The sequence below is a fragment of the Arachis hypogaea genome, chromosome 4 (assembly GCF_003086295.3).
Source record: "Arachis hypogaea cultivar Tifrunner chromosome 4, arahy.Tifrunner.gnm2.J5K5, whole genome shotgun sequence".
In the NCBI taxonomy this organism is placed as follows: domain Eukaryota; kingdom Viridiplantae; phylum Streptophyta; class Magnoliopsida; order Fabales; family Fabaceae; genus Arachis; species Arachis hypogaea.
In genome coordinates this window covers 42,491,694-42,512,345 of record NC_092039.1, presented here as the reverse complement: position 1 = coordinate 42,512,345, position 20,652 = coordinate 42,491,694, and the positions used below count along the sequence as shown (strand labels likewise).

The window sequence follows — 20,652 nt, the reverse complement described above, 5'->3', positions numbered from 1 at the left end:
ATGATACTGGTTATGTAGTAGTGGAGAATAGGTTGAGGTTTTGGAGATGCTCTGTCTTCTGAAGTTCTGCTTTCCTACTATCTTCTTCTTCACGCACACAGGTTTCCTTCCATGGCAAGCTGTATGTTGGTGGATCACCGTTGTCAATGGCTACTAGCCGTCCTCTCAGTGAAAAGGGTCCATGTACATGGCTAATCATCTGTTGGTTCTCACTAATGTTAGAATAGGATCCATTGATCCTTTTGCACGTTGTCACTGCGCCCAGCATTCATGAGTTTGAAGCCCATCACAGTCATCCCTTCCCGAATCCTATTCGAAATACCGCAGACAAGGTTTAGACTTTCTGGATCTCAGTGATGCTGCCAATTGTTTCTAGCTTATACCATGAAGACTCTGATCTCAAGGAATTGAATGCTCTGTTGTCAGGAGAGGCAATCAAACGCATGGACCAGGAACCCAAGAGATATACATTCAATCTAAGATAGAACGGAAGTGGTTATCAGGCATGCGTTCATAGATTGAGAATGGTGATGAGTGTCACAGATCATCACATTTATCATGTTGACATGCGAATGTATATCTTAGAATAAAAACAAGCGTGATTGAATAGAAAACAGAAATAACTGCATTAATCCATCAAGACACAGCAGAGCTCCTCGCCCCCAACCATGGGGTTTAGAGACTCATGCTGTCAAAGGTACAAATTCAGATGTAAAATGTCATCAGGTACAAAATAGATCTCTAAAAGTAGTTTTTATACTCAACTAGTAACCTAGGTTTACAGAAAATGAGTAAACTAAGATAGATAGTGCATAAATCCACTTTCGGGGCCCACTTGGTGTGTGTTGGGGCTGAACATTGAAGCTTTCACATGTAGAGGCCTTCTTTGGAGTTGAACGCCAGTTTGTAACTTATTTCTGGCGTTTGACTCTAGCTTGCAACTTGTTTCTGACGTTTAACGCCAAAATAGGGCAGAAAGCTGGCGTTGAACGCCAGTTTGCGTCATCTGAACTTGGAAAAAGTATAGACTATTACACATTGCTGGAAAGATCTGGATGTATACTTTCCAACGCAATTGAGAGCGTACCATTTGGGTTTCTGTAGCTCCAACAAATCCATTTTGAGTGTAGGGAGGTCAGAATCCAACATCATCAGCAGTCCTTTATCAGCCTCTGAATCAGATTTTTGCTCAGGTCCCTCAATTTCAGCCAGAAAATACCTGAAATCACAGTAAAACACACAAACTCATAGCAAATTCAGAAATGTGATTTTTGCATAAAAACTAATAAAAATATACTAAAAAGTAGCTAGATCCTACTAAAAACTATATGAAAATACCCCCAAAAAGCGTATAAAATATCCGCTCATCAGGCGCCAAAAACTTGGTGCACGAAATTGTGATCACACTTTTCACCAATAGAGGCTCATCAGAAGCTTATTATGCCTCTGTCCTAATGCTGCACCAATAGCATGGTCACTGGCATCACACATTAATTCAAATGGTAATGTCCAATCTGGTGCAGATATGACAGGTGCTGTGACCAACTTAGCTTCCAGAGTCTCAAAAGCTTACAGACACTCTGTGTCAAATATAAATAGCATGTCAGCAGCCAATAGGTTGCTTAGGGGTTTTGCAATTTTTGAAAAATCCTTTATAAACCTCCTATAGAATCCTGCATGTCCCAGAAAGCTTCTGATTGCCTTAACATTGGTAGGTGGTGGTAATTTTTCAATTACCTCTACCTTGGCTTGATCCATCTCTATCCCCTTGTTCAAAATTTTGTGTCCAACGATAATTCCTTCAGTCACCATAAAGTGACACTTCTCCCAGTTTAAAACCAGATTGGTCTCTTGGCACCTTTTCAGAACAAGTGCTAGACGGTCAAGACAGGAGCTGAATGAATCTCCAAATACTAAGAAGCCATCCCTGAAGACTTCTAGAAATTTATCCACCATATCAGAGAAAATAGAGAGCATGCATCTCTGAAATGTTGCCTGTGCATTACACAGACCAAATGGTATCCTTCTGTAGGCAAATACTCCAGATGGACATGTGAATGCTGTTTTCTCTTTATCTTGGGGATCTACTGCAATTTGGTTGTAGCCTGAGTAGCCATCCAGAAAGCATTAATAGCAATGACCTGCTAGCCTTTCTAGCATTTGATCTATGAATGGTAAAGGAAAATGATCCTTTCTGGTGGCTGTATTGAGTCTTCTGTAGTCAATACACATACGCCACCCTATAACTGTTCTTGTAGGAACCAATTCATTTTTTTCATTATGAACCACTGTCATGCCTCCCTTTTTGGGTACAACTTGGACAGGGCTCACCCAGGGGTTATCAGAAATGGGATGAATAATCCCAGCTTCTAGTAATTTAGTAACCTCTTTCTACACCACCTCCTTCATGGTTGGATTCAGCCACCTTTGTGGTTGAACAACTGGTTTGGCATTATCCTCCAGTAGGATCTTGTGCATGCATCTGGCTGGGCTAATGCCCTTGAGATCACTAATAGACCACCCAAGAGCTGTCTTGTGTGTCCTTAGCACCTGAATTAGTGCTTTCTCTTCCTGTGGCTCTAAGGCAGAGCTTATGATTACAGGAAAAGTTTCACCTTCTCCCAGAAATTACATATTTTAGGGATGGTGGTAGTTGCTAGAGCTCGAGTTTAGGAGGCTTCTCCTCTTCCTGAGGAATTTTCAGAGGTTCTTTTATTTCCTCTGGTTCTTCCAGATCAAGCCAAACATCTTTAAAGATATCCTCCAGCTCTGATTCGAGACTCTCAGCCATACTGATCTCCTGTACCAGGGAGTCAATAATATCAGCACGCATGCAGTCTTTTAATGTGTCTGGGTGCTTCATTGCTTTAATAGCATTCAGCCTAAACTCATCCTCATTAACTCTCAGGATTATTTCCCCTTTTTGGATGTCAATGAGGGTTCATCCAGTTGCTAGGAAAGGTCTTTCTAGAATGAGAGTTGCACTCTTGTGCTCCTCCATTTCCAGCACTACAAAGTCAGTGGGAAAGGTAAATGGCCCAACTGTGACAATTATGTCTTCAATCACGCCTGATAGGTATTTAATGGAGCCATCAGCAAGTTGAAGACATATCTTGGTTGGTTTGACCTCTTCAGTCAAGCCAAGCTTTCTGATAGTGGATGGGGGATTAGGTTGATACTTGCCCCAAGATCACATAGAGCTGTCTTGGTACAGGTACCCTCTAATGTGCATGGTATCATAAAGCTTCCAGGATCCTTAAGCGTCTCTGGTAAGCTCTTTAAAATGATTGCAATACATTCTTCAGTGAGAAAAACTTTTTTAGTTTCTCTCCAATCCTTCTTATGACTTAAGATCTCTTTCATGAACTTAGCATAAGAGGGTATTTGCTCAAGTGCCTCTGCAAACGGAATCTTGATTTCAAGAGTCCTGAGATAGTCTGCAAAGCGGGCAAATTATTTATCCTGCTCCGCTTGGCGGAGTTTCTGAGGATAAGGTATTTTGGCTTTGTATTCTTCAACCTTGGTTGCTGCAGGTTCATTTCCTACAGAGGTAGGTTGAGAAGCCTTCTTGAGGGAGTTATTATCAGCACCTGTGAGTGTCTGACCCCTCGTAGACATTTGAACGCCAGGATTGGGGGTTGGATCTGCATTTAACGCCAGATTCCCTCCCTTTTCTGGCATTTGAACGCCAGAACTGAACATGGGTTAGGCGTTTAACACCAATTTTTCTCCCTTTTCTGGCGTTTGGACGCTAGAACTGGGCATCCACTGGGCGTTTAACGCCAGTTTTTCACCCTTTTCTGGTGTTTGAACGCCAGAATCATTCCTCTTTGGGCTCTTACTCTCCTTAGAAGGATTTTGGGTAGCAGTCTGGTCATCCTCTATTATTTGTTCTTTTTTTGGCTTTCCGCTGCTTTTAGCTGAGGTATTCAATGTTTTTTCACTCCTTAATTAAACTGCTTAGCACTCTTTTGTTATTTATTTTGATAACTGCTGTCTTGTCTGGTCAAGTTGTGCTTCCAAGTTCCTGTTAACATCCTTAGTATCTTGTAACATCTCTTTAAATTCTGCCAACTGTTCTGTCAAATAACATAATTGCTGATTGATTTCAGCAACTTGTTCTAGAGGACTAAGTTCAGTGGATACTGCCTTAGCCTCTTTTTTGTTTGGATGACTCACTACTTAAGTACAGATGCTGATTTCTGGCAACTGTATCAATAAGCTCTTGAGCCTCTTCAATTATTTTTCTCATGTGTAAAGATCCACCAGCTGAGTGGTCTAGAGATATCTGAGCCTTTACTATAAGCCCGTAGTAGAAGATGTCTAACTGCACCTATTCTGAAAATATTTCAGAGTGGCATTTTCTTAGCATCTCTCTGTACCTCTCCCAGGCGTTGGAAAGGGATTCATTATCCTCTTGTTTAAAGCATTGGATGTCCAGCCTTAGCTGTGTCATCCTCTTAGGAGGGAAATATTGATTCAGGAATTTGTCTGACAACTATTTCCATGTTCTTATGCTAGTTTTAGGTTGGTTATTTAACCACCTCTTAGCTTGGTCTTTTACAGCAAATAGAAACAGTAATAATCTGTATACATTCTGATCTACTTCCTTATCATATACTATGTCAGCAATTTGTAAGAACTGTGCCAGAAACTCAGTAGGTTCTTCCCCTGAAAGACCGAAAAACTGGCAATTTTGCTGCACCATGATAATAAGCTGAGGATTCAACTCAAAACTATTGACTCTAATGGAGGGTATACAGATACTACTCCCATATAAAGCATTAGTGGGGTTAGCATATGACCCCAGAGTCCTTCTGGACTGTTCATTTCCACTTAGGTCCATAATGGAGAAAGGGAGATGATGTGGATTTATTTTATTTATTTTATTATATTTATTTATTGCATTTTTTTGAATTAATAAAATAAAAAAAACTAAAATAAAAAAGATTTGAAAATGTTTTATGAGAATTTTCGAAAAAGTGAGCAGAGAGAAAGTGGTTAGGAAGTTTTTGAAAAAGATATGATTTTAAAAAAATTATTTGAAAAATTTTGACTAAGTCAACCCAAAGGATTCGAAAATTAATGAGTAATTAAAGGAAAAGATATTTATTTTATTTTATTTTATTTTTTTTTGAATTTTATTATGAAAGAGAAAAACACACAAAAGACACAAGACTTAAAAATTTTTAGATCTAATGCTCCTTGTTTTCGAAAATTTTGGAGGGAAAACACCAAGGAACACCAAACTTAAAAATTTTAAGATCAAAACACAAAGAAGACTCAAGAACACTTTGAAGACTCACAAGAAAAAACAAGAACAAAAAGAAAGAACACCAAACTTAAAATTTTTAGAAAACCAAAATAAAATTTTTGAAAACTAAAGAAAAATTAACAAGAGAACACCAAACTTAAAATTTGGCACAAGATTTAATCAAAGAAAAATTATTTTTTAAAAAGATTTTAGTGAGGAAGACTCAAAAGGGGCAACTATTCCTAAGAAAATAGACACATTCAACAAATGCAAGGATTGAACAGAGAAAAACTATTTTTTTAGATGACAAAAACACAAAGGACACCAAACTTAAAACATGCAACTAGACTCAATGAGAAACTAACAATTAATAAAGAAAAATAATATTTTTGAAAAAAAAATTGAAAAGAAAGTAAAAGACTCTAAACCAAAAATACAAATTTTTCCTAATCTAAGTAACAAAATAAACCGTCAGTTGTTCAAACTCGAACAATCCCCGGCAACGGCACCAAAAACTTGGTGCACGAAAATTATAATCACACTTTGTAATTCTGCACAACTAACCAGCAAGTGCACTGGGTCGTCCAAGTAATACCTTACGTGAGTAAGGGTCGATCTCACGAAGATTGCTGGCTTGAAGCAAGCTATAGTTATCTTATTATTCTTAGTCAAGATATCAATAGTGGTTCTTAGTTTTAATTGCGAAGAGTAAAAGAGCATGAATTAAATGATACTTGTTATGTAGTAGTGGAGAACAGGTTGAGGTTTTGGAGATGCTCTGTCTTCTGAAGTTCTTCTTTCTGGTGGACGAAATTGTGATCACATCAATGTAGTATTCTTTGTTGTTGTATGGAATCATTATTATGGCTCTTTGCTATGTGTGGACACAACTCCGTTCAACTAGCCAGCAAGTGTACTGGGTCGTCCAAGTAATACCTTACCTGAGTAAGGGTCGATCCCACAGAGATTGTTGGTATGAAGCAAGCTATGGTCACCTTGTAAATCTCAGTTAGGCAGATTAGATAGTTTATGATGGGTTCGAAAATTAATAAATAAATAGAAAATAAAAAGGGATAGAAATACTTATGTAAATTAATAGTGGGAATTTCAGATAAGTGTATGGAGATGCTGTGCTCCTCTTGAATCTCTACTTTCCTATTACATTCATCCAATCCTTCCTACTCCTTTCCATGGCAAGCTGTATGTAGGGCATCACCGTTGTCAATGGCTACATCCCATCCTCTCAGTGAAAACGTTCCTATGCTTTGTCACAGCACGGCTAATCATCTGTCGGTTCTCAATCAGGTTGGAATAGAATCCCTTGATTCTTTTGCGCTTGTCATCACGCCCAGCCTTCAGGAGTTTGAAGCTCGTCACAGTCGTTCAATCCCAGAATCCTACTCGGAATACCATAGACAAGGTTTAGACTTTCCGAATCCTCATGAATGCCGCCATCTATCTAGCTTATACCACGAAGATTCTGTTGGGGAATCTAAGAGATATGCGCCCGGCCTAGAGTAGAACGGAAGTGGTTGTCAATCACGCGCGTTCATAGGTGAGAATGATGATGAGTGTCATGGATCATCACATTCATCAGAGTTAAGTGTAACGTATATCTTGGAATAAGAATAGAAGAGAATTGAATAGAAAGTAATAATAATTGTATTGAAACTTGAGGTACAGCAGAGCTCCACACCCTTAATCTATGGTGTGCAGAAACTCCACCGTTGAAAATACATAAGTAAAAGGTTCAGGCATGGCCGAATGGCCAGCCCTCTCCATGATCAAGAGACCGAATAGTCAAAAGATTAAACTGTCAAAAGATGTCTAATACAATAGTAACTTATCCTATTTATACTAGACTAGCTACTAGGGTTTACATGAGTAAGTAATTGATGCATAAATCCACTTCCGGGGCCCACTTGGTGTATGCTTGGGCTGAGCTTGATCTATCCACGAGCTGAGGCTTTTCTTGGAGTTGAACTTCATGTTATAACGTGTTTTGGGCGTTCAACTCCGGATCATGACGTTTTTCTGGTGTTTAACTCCAGACAGCAGCATGTACTTGGCGTTCAACGCCAAGTTACGTCGTCAATTTACGAATAAAGTATAGACCATTATATATTGCTGGAAAGCTCTGGATGTCTACTTTCCAACGCCGTTGAGAGCGCGCCATTTGGAGTTCTGTAGCTCCAGAAAATTTATTTCGAGTGCAGGGAAGTCAGATTCCAACAAGATCAGCAGTCCTTTTGTCAGCCTTTTTCAGAGTTTTGCTCAAGTCCCTCAATTTCGGCTAGAAATTACCTGAAATCACAGAAAAACACACAAACTCATAGTAAAGTCCAGAAATGTGAATTTAACATAAAAACTAATGAAAGCATCCCTAAAAGTAGCTTGAACTTACTAAAAACTACCTAAAAACAATGCCAAAAAGCGTATAAATTATCCGCTCATCACAACACCAAACTTAAATTGTTGCTTGTCCCCAAGCAACTGAAAATCAATTAGGATAAAAAGAAGAGAATATACTATAAATTCCAGAATATCAATGAATATTAATTCTAATTAGATGAGCGGGACTTGCAGCTTTTTGCTTCTGAACAGTTTTGGCATCTCACTTTTTCCTTTGAAGTTTAGAATGATTGGCTTCTCTAGGAACTTAGAATTTTGGATAGTGTTATTGACTTTCCTAGTTAAGCATGTTGATTCTTGAACACAGCTACTTATGAGTCTTGGCCGTGGCCCTAAGCATTTTGTTTTCCAGTATTACCACCGGATACACAAATGCCACAGACACATGACTGGGTGAACCTTTTCAGATTGTGACTCAGCTTTGCTAGAGTCCCCAATTAGTGGTGTCCAGAGCTCTTAAGCACACTCTTTTTGCTTTGGATCACGACTTTAACCACTCAGTCTCAAGCTTTTCACTTGGACCTTCATGACACAAGCACATGGTTAGGGACAGCTTGATTTAGCCGCTTAGGCCTGGATTTTATTTCCTTGGACCCTCCTATCCATTGATGCTCAAAGCCTTGGATCCTTTTTACCATTGCCTTTTGGTTTTAAGGGCTATTGGCTTTTTCTGCTTGCTTTTTCTTTTTCTTTCTATTTTTTTGCCATGTTTTTTTTGCAAGCTTTTCTTTTTTTTTTCACTGCTTTTTCTTGCTTCAATAATCAATTTTATGATTTTTCAGATTATCAATAACATTTCTCTTTGTTCATCATTCTTTCAAGAGCCAACAATTTTAACATTCATAAACAACAAGATCAAAAATATGCATTGTTCAAGCATTCATTCAGAAAACAAAAAGTATTGTCACCACATCAATATAATTAAATTAACTGCAAGGATAAATTCGAAATTTATGTACTTCTTGTTCTTTTGAATTAAAACATTTTTCATTTAAGAAAGGTGAAGGATTTATAGAATTTATTCATAGCTTTAAGACATAGTTAAACACTAATGATCATGAAGTAGAGACACAAAACATAGATAAACATATAATATAAAAAAAATAAAAAGCAGAAGAAAAATTTAAGAACAAGGAATGAGTCCACCTTAGTGAGGGTGGCGCCTTCTTGAAGGACCATTAATGTCATTGAGCTCTTCTATGTCTCTGAATTGTTGTAATTCAGTTTCTCTTAGTTTCCTCTTCAGAGTCCTTTCAGGTTCTGGATCAGCTTCAACAAGAATGTCTTTTTCCTTGTTCCTGCTCATATGAAAGAGAAGAGGAAAAGAAAAGGAAGAGGAATCCTCTATGTCACAGTAAAGAGGATCCTTATTATTAGTAGAAGAAGAAAGGGAAGAAGAGTGAAGAAGAATGGGTAAGGATAGAGGTGGTGATTTGAGATGAAGAGAAGTGAAGAGAAGTGTTAGTAAATAAATAAATAAATAGAAGAAGAGGAGAGATAGAAAATTTTCGAAAATAATTTTGAAAAAGTGGTTAGTGATTTTCGAAAATTAAAGATAATATATAATTAAAATTAAAATTTAAAACAATTAAAAAGAATTTTTGAAAAAGAGGTGAGATATTTTCGAAAATTAGAGAGGGATAGGTAGTTAGTTGGTTTTGAAAAAGATAAGAAGCAAACAAAAAGTCAAATCGTTAGTTGAAAAAAAATATTAAAGTCAAATTTGAAAAAGATAAGAAGATAAGTTAGATAAGATATTTGAAATCAAATTTTGAAAAAGATAAAATTTTGAAAAAGATAAGATAAAAAGATAAGATAACTAGATAAGATAAAAAGATAAGATTTTTAAGAAAAAGTTATTTTGAAAAAGATTTAATTTTTAAAATTAAAATTAATTACTTAACTAACAAGAAACTAAAAGATAAGATTCTAGAATTTTAAAAATTGAACCTTTCTTAACAAGAAAGTAACAAACTTCAAATTTTTTGAATCAATCACATTAATTGTTAGTGTAATTTCAAACATTTGATATAAAGATAAGAAAAAGATTTTGAAAATAATTTGAAAAAGATTTTTGAAAATTTTCGAAAAACAAAGATAAAATTGAAAAGATATGATTTTTGAAAAAGATTGTGAAAAGATAAGATTTTTAAAATTGAAAATTTAACTTGACTTGTAAGAAACAACTAATTTTAAAAATTTTTGACTAAGTCAACTCAAATTTTCGAAAATTTGGAGAAAAATAAGGAAAAGATATATTTTTTTTTGAATTTTTAATGATGAGAGAGAAAAACACAAATGACCCAAAACATAAAAATTTTGGATCAAAACCAATGATGCATGCAAGAACACTATGAATGTCAAGATGAACACCAAGAACACTTTGAAGATCATGATGAACATCAATAACATATTTTTGAAAAATTTTTTATGCAAAGAAAACATGCAAGACACCAAACTTAGAAATCTTTAATGCATGACTCTTACAAACGAAAAATGCATATGAAAAACAACAAACAACACAAAACAAGAAAACATCAAGATCAAACAAGAAAACTTGTCAAGAACAACTTAAAGATTATGAAGAACACCATGAATGCATGGAATTTTCGAAAAATGCAAGAAAAAATTTTTTTTAAAGCATGCAATTGACACCAAACTTAAAAATTGACTCAAGACTCAAACAAGAAACACAAAATATTTTTGGTTTTTTTATGATTTTATGATTTTTTTGTATTTTTATTTTTTTTTTTCAAAAATATACTTTAGAAAAACGAAAATAATAATAAAAAAATATTTTTGAAAGATTTTTTAAAACGTTTTGAAAAGAAAATTACCTAATATGAGCAACAAGATGAACCGTCAGTTGTCCATACTCGAACAATCCCCGGCAACGGCGCCAAAAACTTGGTGGACAAAATTGTGATCACATCAATGTAGTATTCTTTGTTGTTGTATGGAATCATTATTATGGCTCTTTGCTATGTGTGGACACAACTCCGTTCAACTAGCCAGCAAGTGTACTGGGTCGTCCAAGTAATACCTTACCTGAGTAAGGGTCGATCCCACAGAGATTGTTGGTATGAAGCAAGCTATGGTCACCTTGTAAATCTCAGTTAGGCAGATTAGATAGTTTATGATGGGTTCGAAAATTAATAAATAAATAGAAAATAAAAAGGGATAGAAATACTTATGTAAATTAATAGTGGGAATTTCAGATAAGTGTATGGAGATGCTGTGCTCCTCTTGAATCTCTACTTTCCTATTACATTCATCCAATCCTTCCTACTCCTTTCCATGGCAAGCTGTATGTAGGGCATCTGATGAGCGGATAATTTATACACTTTTTGGCATTGTTTTTAGTATGTTTTTAGTATCTTTTAGTTAGTTTTTATTATATTTTTATTAGTTTTTAGTTAAAATTCACTTTTCTGGACTTTACTATGAGTTTGTGTGTTTTTCTGTGATTTCAGGTATTTTCTGGCTGAAATTGAGGGATCTGAGCAAAAATCTGATCCAGAGACTCAAAATGACTGCAGATGCTGTTGGATTCTGACCTCCCTGCACTCGAAGTGAATTTTCTGGAGCTACAGAAGCCCAATTGGCGCGCTCTCAACGGCGTTGGAAAGTAGACATCCTGGGCTTTCCAGCATTATATGATAGTCCATACTTTGCCCAAGATTTGATGGCCCAAACCGGCGTTCAAAGTCACCCTCAGAAATTCCAGCGTTAAACGCCGGAACTGGCACCTAAATGGGAGTTAAACGCCCAAACTGGCATAAAAGCTGGCGTTTAACTCCAAGAAGAGTCTCTTCACGAAATTGCTTCATTTCTCAGCCCAAGCACACACCAAGTGGGCCCGGAAGTGGATTTTTATGTCATTTACTCATCTCTGTACACCCTAGGCTACTAGTTCTCTATATATAGGACCTTTTACTATTGTATTTTCATCTTGGTTCTTCTGGTTCCCTCTCTGGGACCGAAGCCAATGATCACTCTTGTTCTTATGTATTTTCAACGGTGGAGTTTCTACACACCATAGATTAAGGTGTGGAGCTCTGCTGTACCTCGAGTATTAATGCAATTACTATTGTTCTTCCATTCAATTCCGCTTGTTCTTTATCCAAGATATCACTTGTTCTTCAACTTGATGAATGTGATGATCCGTGACACTCATCATCATTCTCACCTATGAACAAGGTGACTGACAACCACTTCTGTTCTACAAGCAACCAAGGCTCTAGTGAATATCTCTTGGATTCTTTAACCGGAATCTTCGTGGTATAGGCGAGAACTGATGGCGGCATTCAAGAGAATCCGGAAGGTCCAACCTTGTCTGTGGTGTTCTGAGTAGGATTCAATGATTGAATGACTGTGACGTGCTTCAAACTCCTGAGGGCGGGGCATTAGTGACAGACGCAAAAGAATCACTGGATTCTATTCCGGCCTGATTGAGAACCGACAGATGAATTCCGCTATGCTGTGACAGAGCATATGCAATCGCTTTCACTGAGAGGATGGGAGGTAGCCACTGACAACGGTGAAACCCTTGCTTAAGCTTGCCATGGAAGGGAGTAAGAAGGATTGGATGAAGACAGTAGGAAAGCAGAGAGACGGAAGGGAAGGCATCTTCATGCGCTTATCTGAAGTTCCTACCAATGAATTACATAAGTATCTCTATCTTTACCTTTGTGTTATTTTCGTTCATCACCATTACCATTTGAGTTTGCCTGACTAAGATTTACAAGATGACCATAGCTTGCTTCAATACTAACAATCTCCGTGGGATCGACCCTTACTCGCGTAAGGTTTATTACTTGGACGACCCAGTGCACTTGCTGGTTAGTTGTGCGAAGTTGTGTAATGCCATGGTATTGAGCTACCAAGTTTTTGGGGTTCATGACCGGGGATTATGAGAGTTGTGAAAAAGTATTGTTCACAATTTCGCGCACCAAGTTTTTGGCGCCGTTGCCGGGGATTGTTCTAGTTTTGAGCAAGCTTTTGGTAACATCAGTGCCAAGATCCGGCAACAACACCAAGTTTTTGGCGCCGTTGCCGGGGATTGTTCAAGTTTTGAGCAAGCTTTTGGTAACATCAGTGCCAAGATCCGGCAACAACACCAAGTTATTGGCGTTATTGCCGGGGATTGTTTGTGTATGGACAACTGACGGTTCATCTTGTTGCTTAGATTAGGTATTTTTCTTCAGAGTTCTTAAGAATGAATTCTAGTGTTTCAAGGTGATGTTCTTATCATCACCAAAGCTGATTGATTCTCATCAATTTAGCTCTTGAATGCAATGTCCTGCTGAAGCTTGGCCGGCCATGTCTAATTTCTTTAGACTAAAGCTTTAGACTAACATTGCATGATTCCTGGAATTCTCATTAAGAATTTTGATACCTTTATTTTCTTTTTCTACATAATTTTCGAATAATCAAAAAAAAAATTATAAAATCATAAAATCCAAAAATATTTCTTTTTTGAGTCTAGAGTCTCATCTTAAGTTTAGTGTCAATTGCATGTTTCTGTTCTTATTGCATTCATGCATGTGTCCTCATTGATCTTCAAGTTGTTCTTGATGATTTCCTTGTTTTGATCTTTGAATTCTATTGACTTGAGTGTTGCATTCTCATTTTGTTAGTGTCAATGGTATACAAACTGCTAAGTTTGGTGTCTTGCATGCATTATTATTTGATTTTAGTTGCATTTTGATTATTCCTTATTATTAAAAATCCAAAAATATTTTTTAATTTGTGTCTTTTCAAGTCAATAATACAGAGAATTGAAGATTCAGAACATACAGCAGAGGAATCACACAGAAAAAGCTGGGCATTCAAAAATGCCCAGTGAAGAAGACAGACTGGCGTTTAAACGCCAGCCAGGGTGCCTGGCTGGGCGTTTAACGCCCAAAAGGGTAGTAGTTTGGGCGTTAAACGCCAGAATGTGCACCATTCTGGGCGTTTAACGCCAGGATGGCACAAGGGGGAAGATTTTGTTTTCAAATCAATTTTTTTTCAAGTTTTCAAAAGTTTTTCAAAATCAAATCTTTTCAAATCATATCTTTTCAATCAAATGTTTTCAAAATCAATTTCTTTCCTTTTTCAAAGATACTTGCTATCAATTAATGATTTGATTCAACAAATCAAGTATGTTGCCTTTTCTGTTGAGAAAGGTTTAATGTTTGGATCATATCTTTTTCTTGATAGCCAAGTTATTAATTTTCAAAATCAAATCTTTTAAAATTATTTTCAAATCATATCTTTTCAATCATATCTTTTTAAAACCATAACTTTTCAATCAAATCTTTTTAATCACATCTTTTTCAAAATAGTTTTCAATCAAATCTTTTTTACTTCTAATTTCAAAATCTTTTTCAAAAATCACTTGATTTCTTTCCCACTCTTATTTTCGAAAATCAATTAATGTTTTTCAAAATGTTTTCAAAATTCTTTTACTTAATTTTCGAAAATTACCTTCCCTCCTCTCACATCCTTCTATTTATGGACTAACACTATTCCTTAACGCAAAATTCGAACTCCTTCTTCTTTGATAAGTTCGAATTTTCTACTTCTGTCTTCTACTTTTCTTTCCTCTGACACCTCAAGGAATCTCTATACTGTGACATAGAGGATTCCACATTTTCTTGTTCTCTTCTCTTTCATATGAGCAGGAACAAAGACAAAGGCATTCTTGTTGAAGCTGACCCTGAACCTGAAAGGACCTTGAAGCGAAAGCTAAGAGAAGCTAAGGCACAACTCTCTGTAGAGGACCTAACAGAAATCTTTAAACAAGAAGAACCCATGGCAGCCGAAAACAACAACAATGCCAACAATGCAAGGAAGGTGCTGGGTGACTTTACTGCACCTACTCCCAACTTTTATGGGAGAAGCATCTCTATCCCTGCCATTGGAGCAAACAACTTTGAGCTTAAGCCTCAATTAGTTTCTCTAATGCAACAGAATTGCAAGTTCCATGGACTTCCATTGGAAGATCCTCATCAGTTTTTAACTGAATTCTTGCAAATCTGTGACACTGTCAAGACTAATGGGGTTGACCCTGAGGTCTACAGACTTATGCTATTCCCTTTTGCTGTAAAAGACAGAGCTAGAATATGGTTGGATTCTCAACCTAAAGAAAGCTTGGACTCTTGGGAAAAGCTAGTCAATGCCTTCTTGGCAAAGTTCTTTCCACCTCAAAGATTGAGTAAGCTTAGAGTGGAAGTCCAAACCTTCAGACAGAAGGATGGAGAATCCCTCTATGAAGCTTGGGAAAGATACAAACAATTAATCAGAAAGTGTCCCTCAGACATGCTTTCTGAATGGAGCATCATAGGTATTTTCTATGATGGTATCTCTGAACTATCCAAGATGTCTTTGGATAGCTCTGCTGGAGGATCTCTTCATCTGAAGAAGACGCCTACAGAGGCTCAAGAACTGATTGAAATGGTTGCAAATAACCAATTCATGTACACTTCTGAAAGAAACCCTGTGAACAATGGGACTAGTCAGAAGAAAGGAGTTCTTGAGATTGGCACTCTGAATGCCATATTGGCTCAGAACAAAATATTGACTCAACAAGTCAATATGATTTCTCAAAGTCTGTCTGGAATGCAAAATGCACCAAGCAGTACTAAGGAAGCTTCATCTGAGGAAGAAGCTTATGATCCTGAGAACCCTTCAATGGAAGAGGTGAATTACATGGGAGAACCCTATGGAAACACCTATAATCCTTCATGGAGGAATCATCTAAGTCTTTCATGGAAGGATCAACAGAGACCTCAACAAGGTTTCAATAATAATAATGGTGGAAGAAACAGGTTTAGCAATAGCAAGCCTTTTCCATCATCTTCTCAGCAACAGACAGAGAGTTCTAAGCAGAATAACTCTGACTTAGCAACCATGGTCTCTGATCTAATCAAAACCACTCAAAGTTTCATGACTGAAACAAGGTCCTCCATCAGAAATTTGGAAGGACAAGTGGGTCAGCTGAGCAAGAAAATTACTGAACTCCCTCCTAGTACTCTCCCAAGCAATACTGAAGAAAATCCAAAAGGAGAGTGCAAGGCCATCAACATGGCCGAATTCTGGGAGGAAGAAGAGGCAGTGAACGCCACTGAGGAAGACCTCACTGGACGTCCACTGGCCTCCAATGAGTTCCCCAATGAGGAACCATGGGAATCTGAGGCTCAAACTGAGACCATAGAGATTCCATTGGACTTACTTCTGCCATTCATGAGCTCTGATGAGTATTCTTCTTCTGAAGAGGAAGAGTATGTCACTGAAGAGCAAGTTGCCAAATACCTTGGAGCAATCATGAAGCTGAATGACAAGTTATTTGGAAATGAGACTTGGGAGGATGAACCCCCTTTGCTCATCAAAGAACTGGATGACTTGTCTAGGCAGAAACTGCCTCAAAAGAGGCAGGATCCTGGGAAGTTTTCAATACCTTGTACCATAGGCACCATGACCTTCAAGAAGGCCTTGTGTGACTTAGGGTCAAGTGTAAACCTCATGCCCCTCTCTGTAATGGAGAAGCTAGGGATCTTTGAGGTGCAAGCTGCAAAAATCTCACTAGAGATGGCAGACAATTCAAGAAAACAAGCCTATGGACTTGTAGAGGATGTTCTGGTAAAAGTTGAGGACCATTACATCCCTGCTGATTTCATAGTCCTAGAGACTGGGAAGTGCATGGATGAAACCATCATCCTTGGCAGACCCTTCCTAGCCACAGCAAAGGCTGTGATTGATGTTGATAGAGGCGAACTGATCATTCAAGTGAATGAAGAATCCTTTGTGTTTAAGGCTCAAGGATATCCCTCTGTCATCATGGAGAGGAAGCATAAAAAGCTTCTCTCAAATCAAAGTCAAATAGAGCCCCCACAGTCAAACTCTAAGTTTGGTGTTGGGAGGCCACAACCAAACTCTAAGTTTGGTGTTGAACCCCCACATTCAAACTCTAAGTTTGGTGTTGGGAGGTTCCAACATTGCTCTGATCAGTTGTGAGGCTCCATGAGAGCCATCTGTCAAGCTACTGACATTAAAGAAGCGCTTGTTGGGAGGCAACCCAATATTATATTTTAACTATTTTCTTTTGTTATTTTATGTCTTTTGTAGGTTGATGATCATGAGAAGTCACAAAACTAATGAAAAAAGCAAAAACATAATGAAAAACAGGAAGAAAAACAGCACACCCTGGAGGAAGAACTCACTGGCATTTAAACGCCAGTGAGGCTAGCAGTTGGGCGTTTAACGCTCAGTCTGGCACCATTCTGGGCGTTTAACGCCAGAAAGGGGCACCAGACTGGCGTTAAACGCCAGGAAAGGGCAAGAACCTGGCGTTAAACACCAGAAATGGGCACCAGCCCGGCGTTTAACGCCAGAATTGGCTCAAAACGTGTTTTTGAATGCCATTTGGTGCAGGGATGACTTTTCCTTGACACCTAAGGATCTGTGGACCCCACAGGATCCCCACCAACCCCACCACTCACATCCATCCTTCATAAAACCCCATCTACCTCACCATTCAAAATTCAAACCACTCTCCCACCCAAACTCACCCATAAAGGCCGAACCACAAGGCCACCTCCATCTCCTCCATTCCTTCTTCTTCTACTCTCTTCTTTCTTCTTTTGCTCGAGGACGAGCAAACCTTTTAAGTTTGGTGTGGTAAAAGCATTGCTTTTTGTTTTTCCATAACCATTTATGGCATCCAAGGCCAGAGAAACCTCTAGAAAGAGGAAAGGGAAGGCAAAAGCTTTCACCTCCGAGTCATGGGAGATGGAGAGATTCATCTCAAGGGTGCATCAAGACCACTTCTATGAAGTTGTGGCCATGAAGAAGGGTCAACTTTAATCAAAGGTTGGACCAAGTCCTCATAAACATTTGTGAAGAGGACGCTCAATGGAAGAGAAACTCAAGAGGAAAGCCGGTTCAACTGAGAAGGCATGACCTCAAGCCCATCACTAAGAAAAGGATGGAGCAAACAAGAGACCCCTCTCATCAAGAGATCCCTGAGATGCCTCAAGGGATGCACTTTCCTCCACAAGACTATTGGGAGCAACTAAACACCTCCCTAGGAGAATTGAGTTCCAACATGGGACAACTAAGGGTGGAGCACCAAGAACATTCCATCCTCCTCCATGAAATTAGAGAAGATCAAAGAATCATGAGAGAGGAGCAACAAAGACAAGGAAGAGACATTGAGGAGCTCAAGCACTCTATAAGGCCTTCAAGAGGAAGAACAAGCCGCCATCACTAAGGTGGACCCGTTCTTTAATCTCCTTGTTCTTTACTTTCTTGTTTTTCGAATTTTATGCTTATGGTTATCTATGTTTGTGTCTTATGATCATTAATGTCTTAGTGTCTATGCCTTAAAGTTATGAATGTCCTATGAATCCATCACCTTTCTTAAATGAAAACTGTTTTTATCACAAAAGAACAAGAAGTACAGGATTTCGAATTCATCTTTAAAACTAGCTTAATTAGTTTGATGTGGTGACAATACTTTTTGTTTTCTGAATGTATGCGTGAACAGTGCATATGTCTTTTGAATTTGTGGTTCATGAATGTTAAAATTGTTGGCTCTTGAAAGAATGATGAAAAAGGAGACATGTTACTGAGGATCTGAAAAATCATAAAAATGATTCTTGAAGCAAGAAAAAGCAGTAAATACAAAAAAAACGAAAAAAAAAGAGGAGAAAGAGAAAAAGAAAGAAAAAGAAAGAAATAAAGTTGTGATCCAAGGCAATAAGAGTGTGCTTAAGAACCCTGGACACCTCTAATTGGGGACTCTAGCAAAGCTGAGTCACAATCTGAAAAGGTTCACCCAATTATGTGTCTGTGGCATGTATGTATCCGGTGGTAATACTGGAAGACAGAGTGCTTTGGGCCACGGCCAAGACTCATAAAGTAGCTGTGTTCAAGAATCATCATACTTAACTAGGAGAATCAATAACACTATCTGGATTCTGAGTTCCTAAAGAAGCCAATCATTCTGAATTTCAATGGATAAAGTGAGATGCCAAAACTGTTCGGAGGCAAAAAGCTACTAGTCCCGCTCATCTAATTTGGAGCTAAGTTTCATTGATAATTTGGAGTCTATAGTATATTCTCTTATTTTTATCTTATTTGATTTTCAGTTGCTTGAGGACAAGCAACAATTTAAGTTTGGTGTTGTGATGAGCGGATAATTTATACACTTTTTGGCATTGTTTTTAGTATGTTTTTAGTGTCTTTTAGTTAGTTTTTATTATATTTTTATTAGTTTTTAGTTAAAATTCACTTTTCTGGACTTTACTATGAGTTTGTGTGTTTTTCTGTGATTTCAGGTATTTTCTGGCTGAAATTGAGGGATCTGAGCAAAAATCTGATCCAGAGACTCAAAATGACTGCAGATGCTGTTGGATTCTGACCTCCCTGCACTTGAAGTGGATTTTCTGGAGCTACAGAAGCCCAATTGGCGCGCTCTCAACGGCGTTGGAAAGTAGACATCCTGGGCTTTCCAGCAATATATGATAGTCCATACTTTGCCCAAGATTTGATGGCCCAAACCGGCGTTCAAAGTCACCCTCAGAAATTCCAGCGTTAAACGCCGGAACTGGCACCTAAATGGGAGTTAAACGCCCAAACTGGCATAAAAGCTGGCGTTTAACTCCAAGAAGAGTCTCTACACGAAATTGCTTCATTGCTCAGCCCAAGCACACACCAAGTGGGCCCGGAAGTGGATTTTTATGTCATTTACTCATCTTTGTACACCCTAGGCTACTAGTTCTCTATATATAGGACCTTTTACTATTGTATTTTCATCTTGGTTCTTCTGGTTCCCTCTCTGGGACCGAAGCCAATGATCACTCTTGTTCTTATGTATTTTCAACGGTGGAGTTTCTACACACCATAGATTAAGGTGTGGAGCTCTGCTGTACCTCGAGTATTAATGCAATTACTATTGTTCTTCCATTCAATTCCGCTTGTTCTTTATCCAAGATATCACTTGTTCTTCAACTTGATGAATGTGATGATCCGTGACACTCATCATCATTCTCACCTATGAACAAGGTGACTGACAACCACTTCTGTTCTACAAGCAACCAAGGCTCTAGTGAATATCTCTTGGATTCTTTAACCGGAATCTTCGTGGTATAGGCGAGAACTGATGGCGGCATTCAAGAGAATCCGGAAGGTCCAACCTTGTCTGTGGTGTTCTGAGTAGGATTCAATGATTGAATGACTGTGACGTGCTTCAAACTCCTGAGGGCGGGGCGTTAGTGACAGACGCAAAAGAATCACTGGATTCTATTCTGGCCTGATTGATAACCGACAGATGAATTCCGCTATGCTGTGACAGAGCATATGCAATCGCTTTCACTGAGAGGATGGGAGGTAGCCACTGACAACGGTGAAACCCTTGCTTAAGCTTGCCATGGAAGGGAGTAAGAAGGATTGGATGAAGACAGTAGGAAAGCAGAGAGACGGAAGGGAAGGCATCTTCATGCGCTTATCTGAAGTTCCTACCAATGAATTACATAAGTATCTCTATCTTTACCTTTGTGTTATTTTCGTTCATCACCATTACCATTTGAGTTTGCCTGACTAAGATTTACAAGATGACCATAGCTTGCTTCAATACTAACAATCTCCGTGGGATCGACCCTTACTCGCGTAAGGTTTATTACTTGGACGACCCAGTGCACTTGCTGGTTAGTTGTGCGAAGTTGTGTAATGCCATGGTATTGAGCTACCAAGTTTTTGGGGTTCATGACCGGGGATTATGAGAGTTGTGAAAAAGTATTGTTCACAATTTCGCGCACCAGCATCACCGTTGTCAATGGCTACATCCCATCCTCTCAGTGAAAACGTTCCTATGCTCTGTCACAGCACGGCTAATCATATGTCGGTTCTCAATCAGGTTGGAATAGAATCCCTTGATTCTTTTACGCTTGTCATCACGCCCAGCCTTCAGGAGTTTGAAGCTTGTCACAGTCATTCAATCC

General features: G+C 38.2%; 1 non-coding gene across 1 annotated transcript; it reads right to left on the bottom strand.

The window, feature by feature from the left end:
• Nucleotides 1-14,869: 14,869 nt before the first annotated feature.
• LOC112798904 (small nucleolar RNA R71) lies at nucleotides 14,870-14,977 on the bottom strand. Its single transcript, XR_003200500.1, has one exon. It is a non-coding gene; the product is annotated as a small nucleolar RNA R71 (small nucleolar RNA).
• Nucleotides 14,978-20,652: the final 5,675 nt, after the last annotated feature.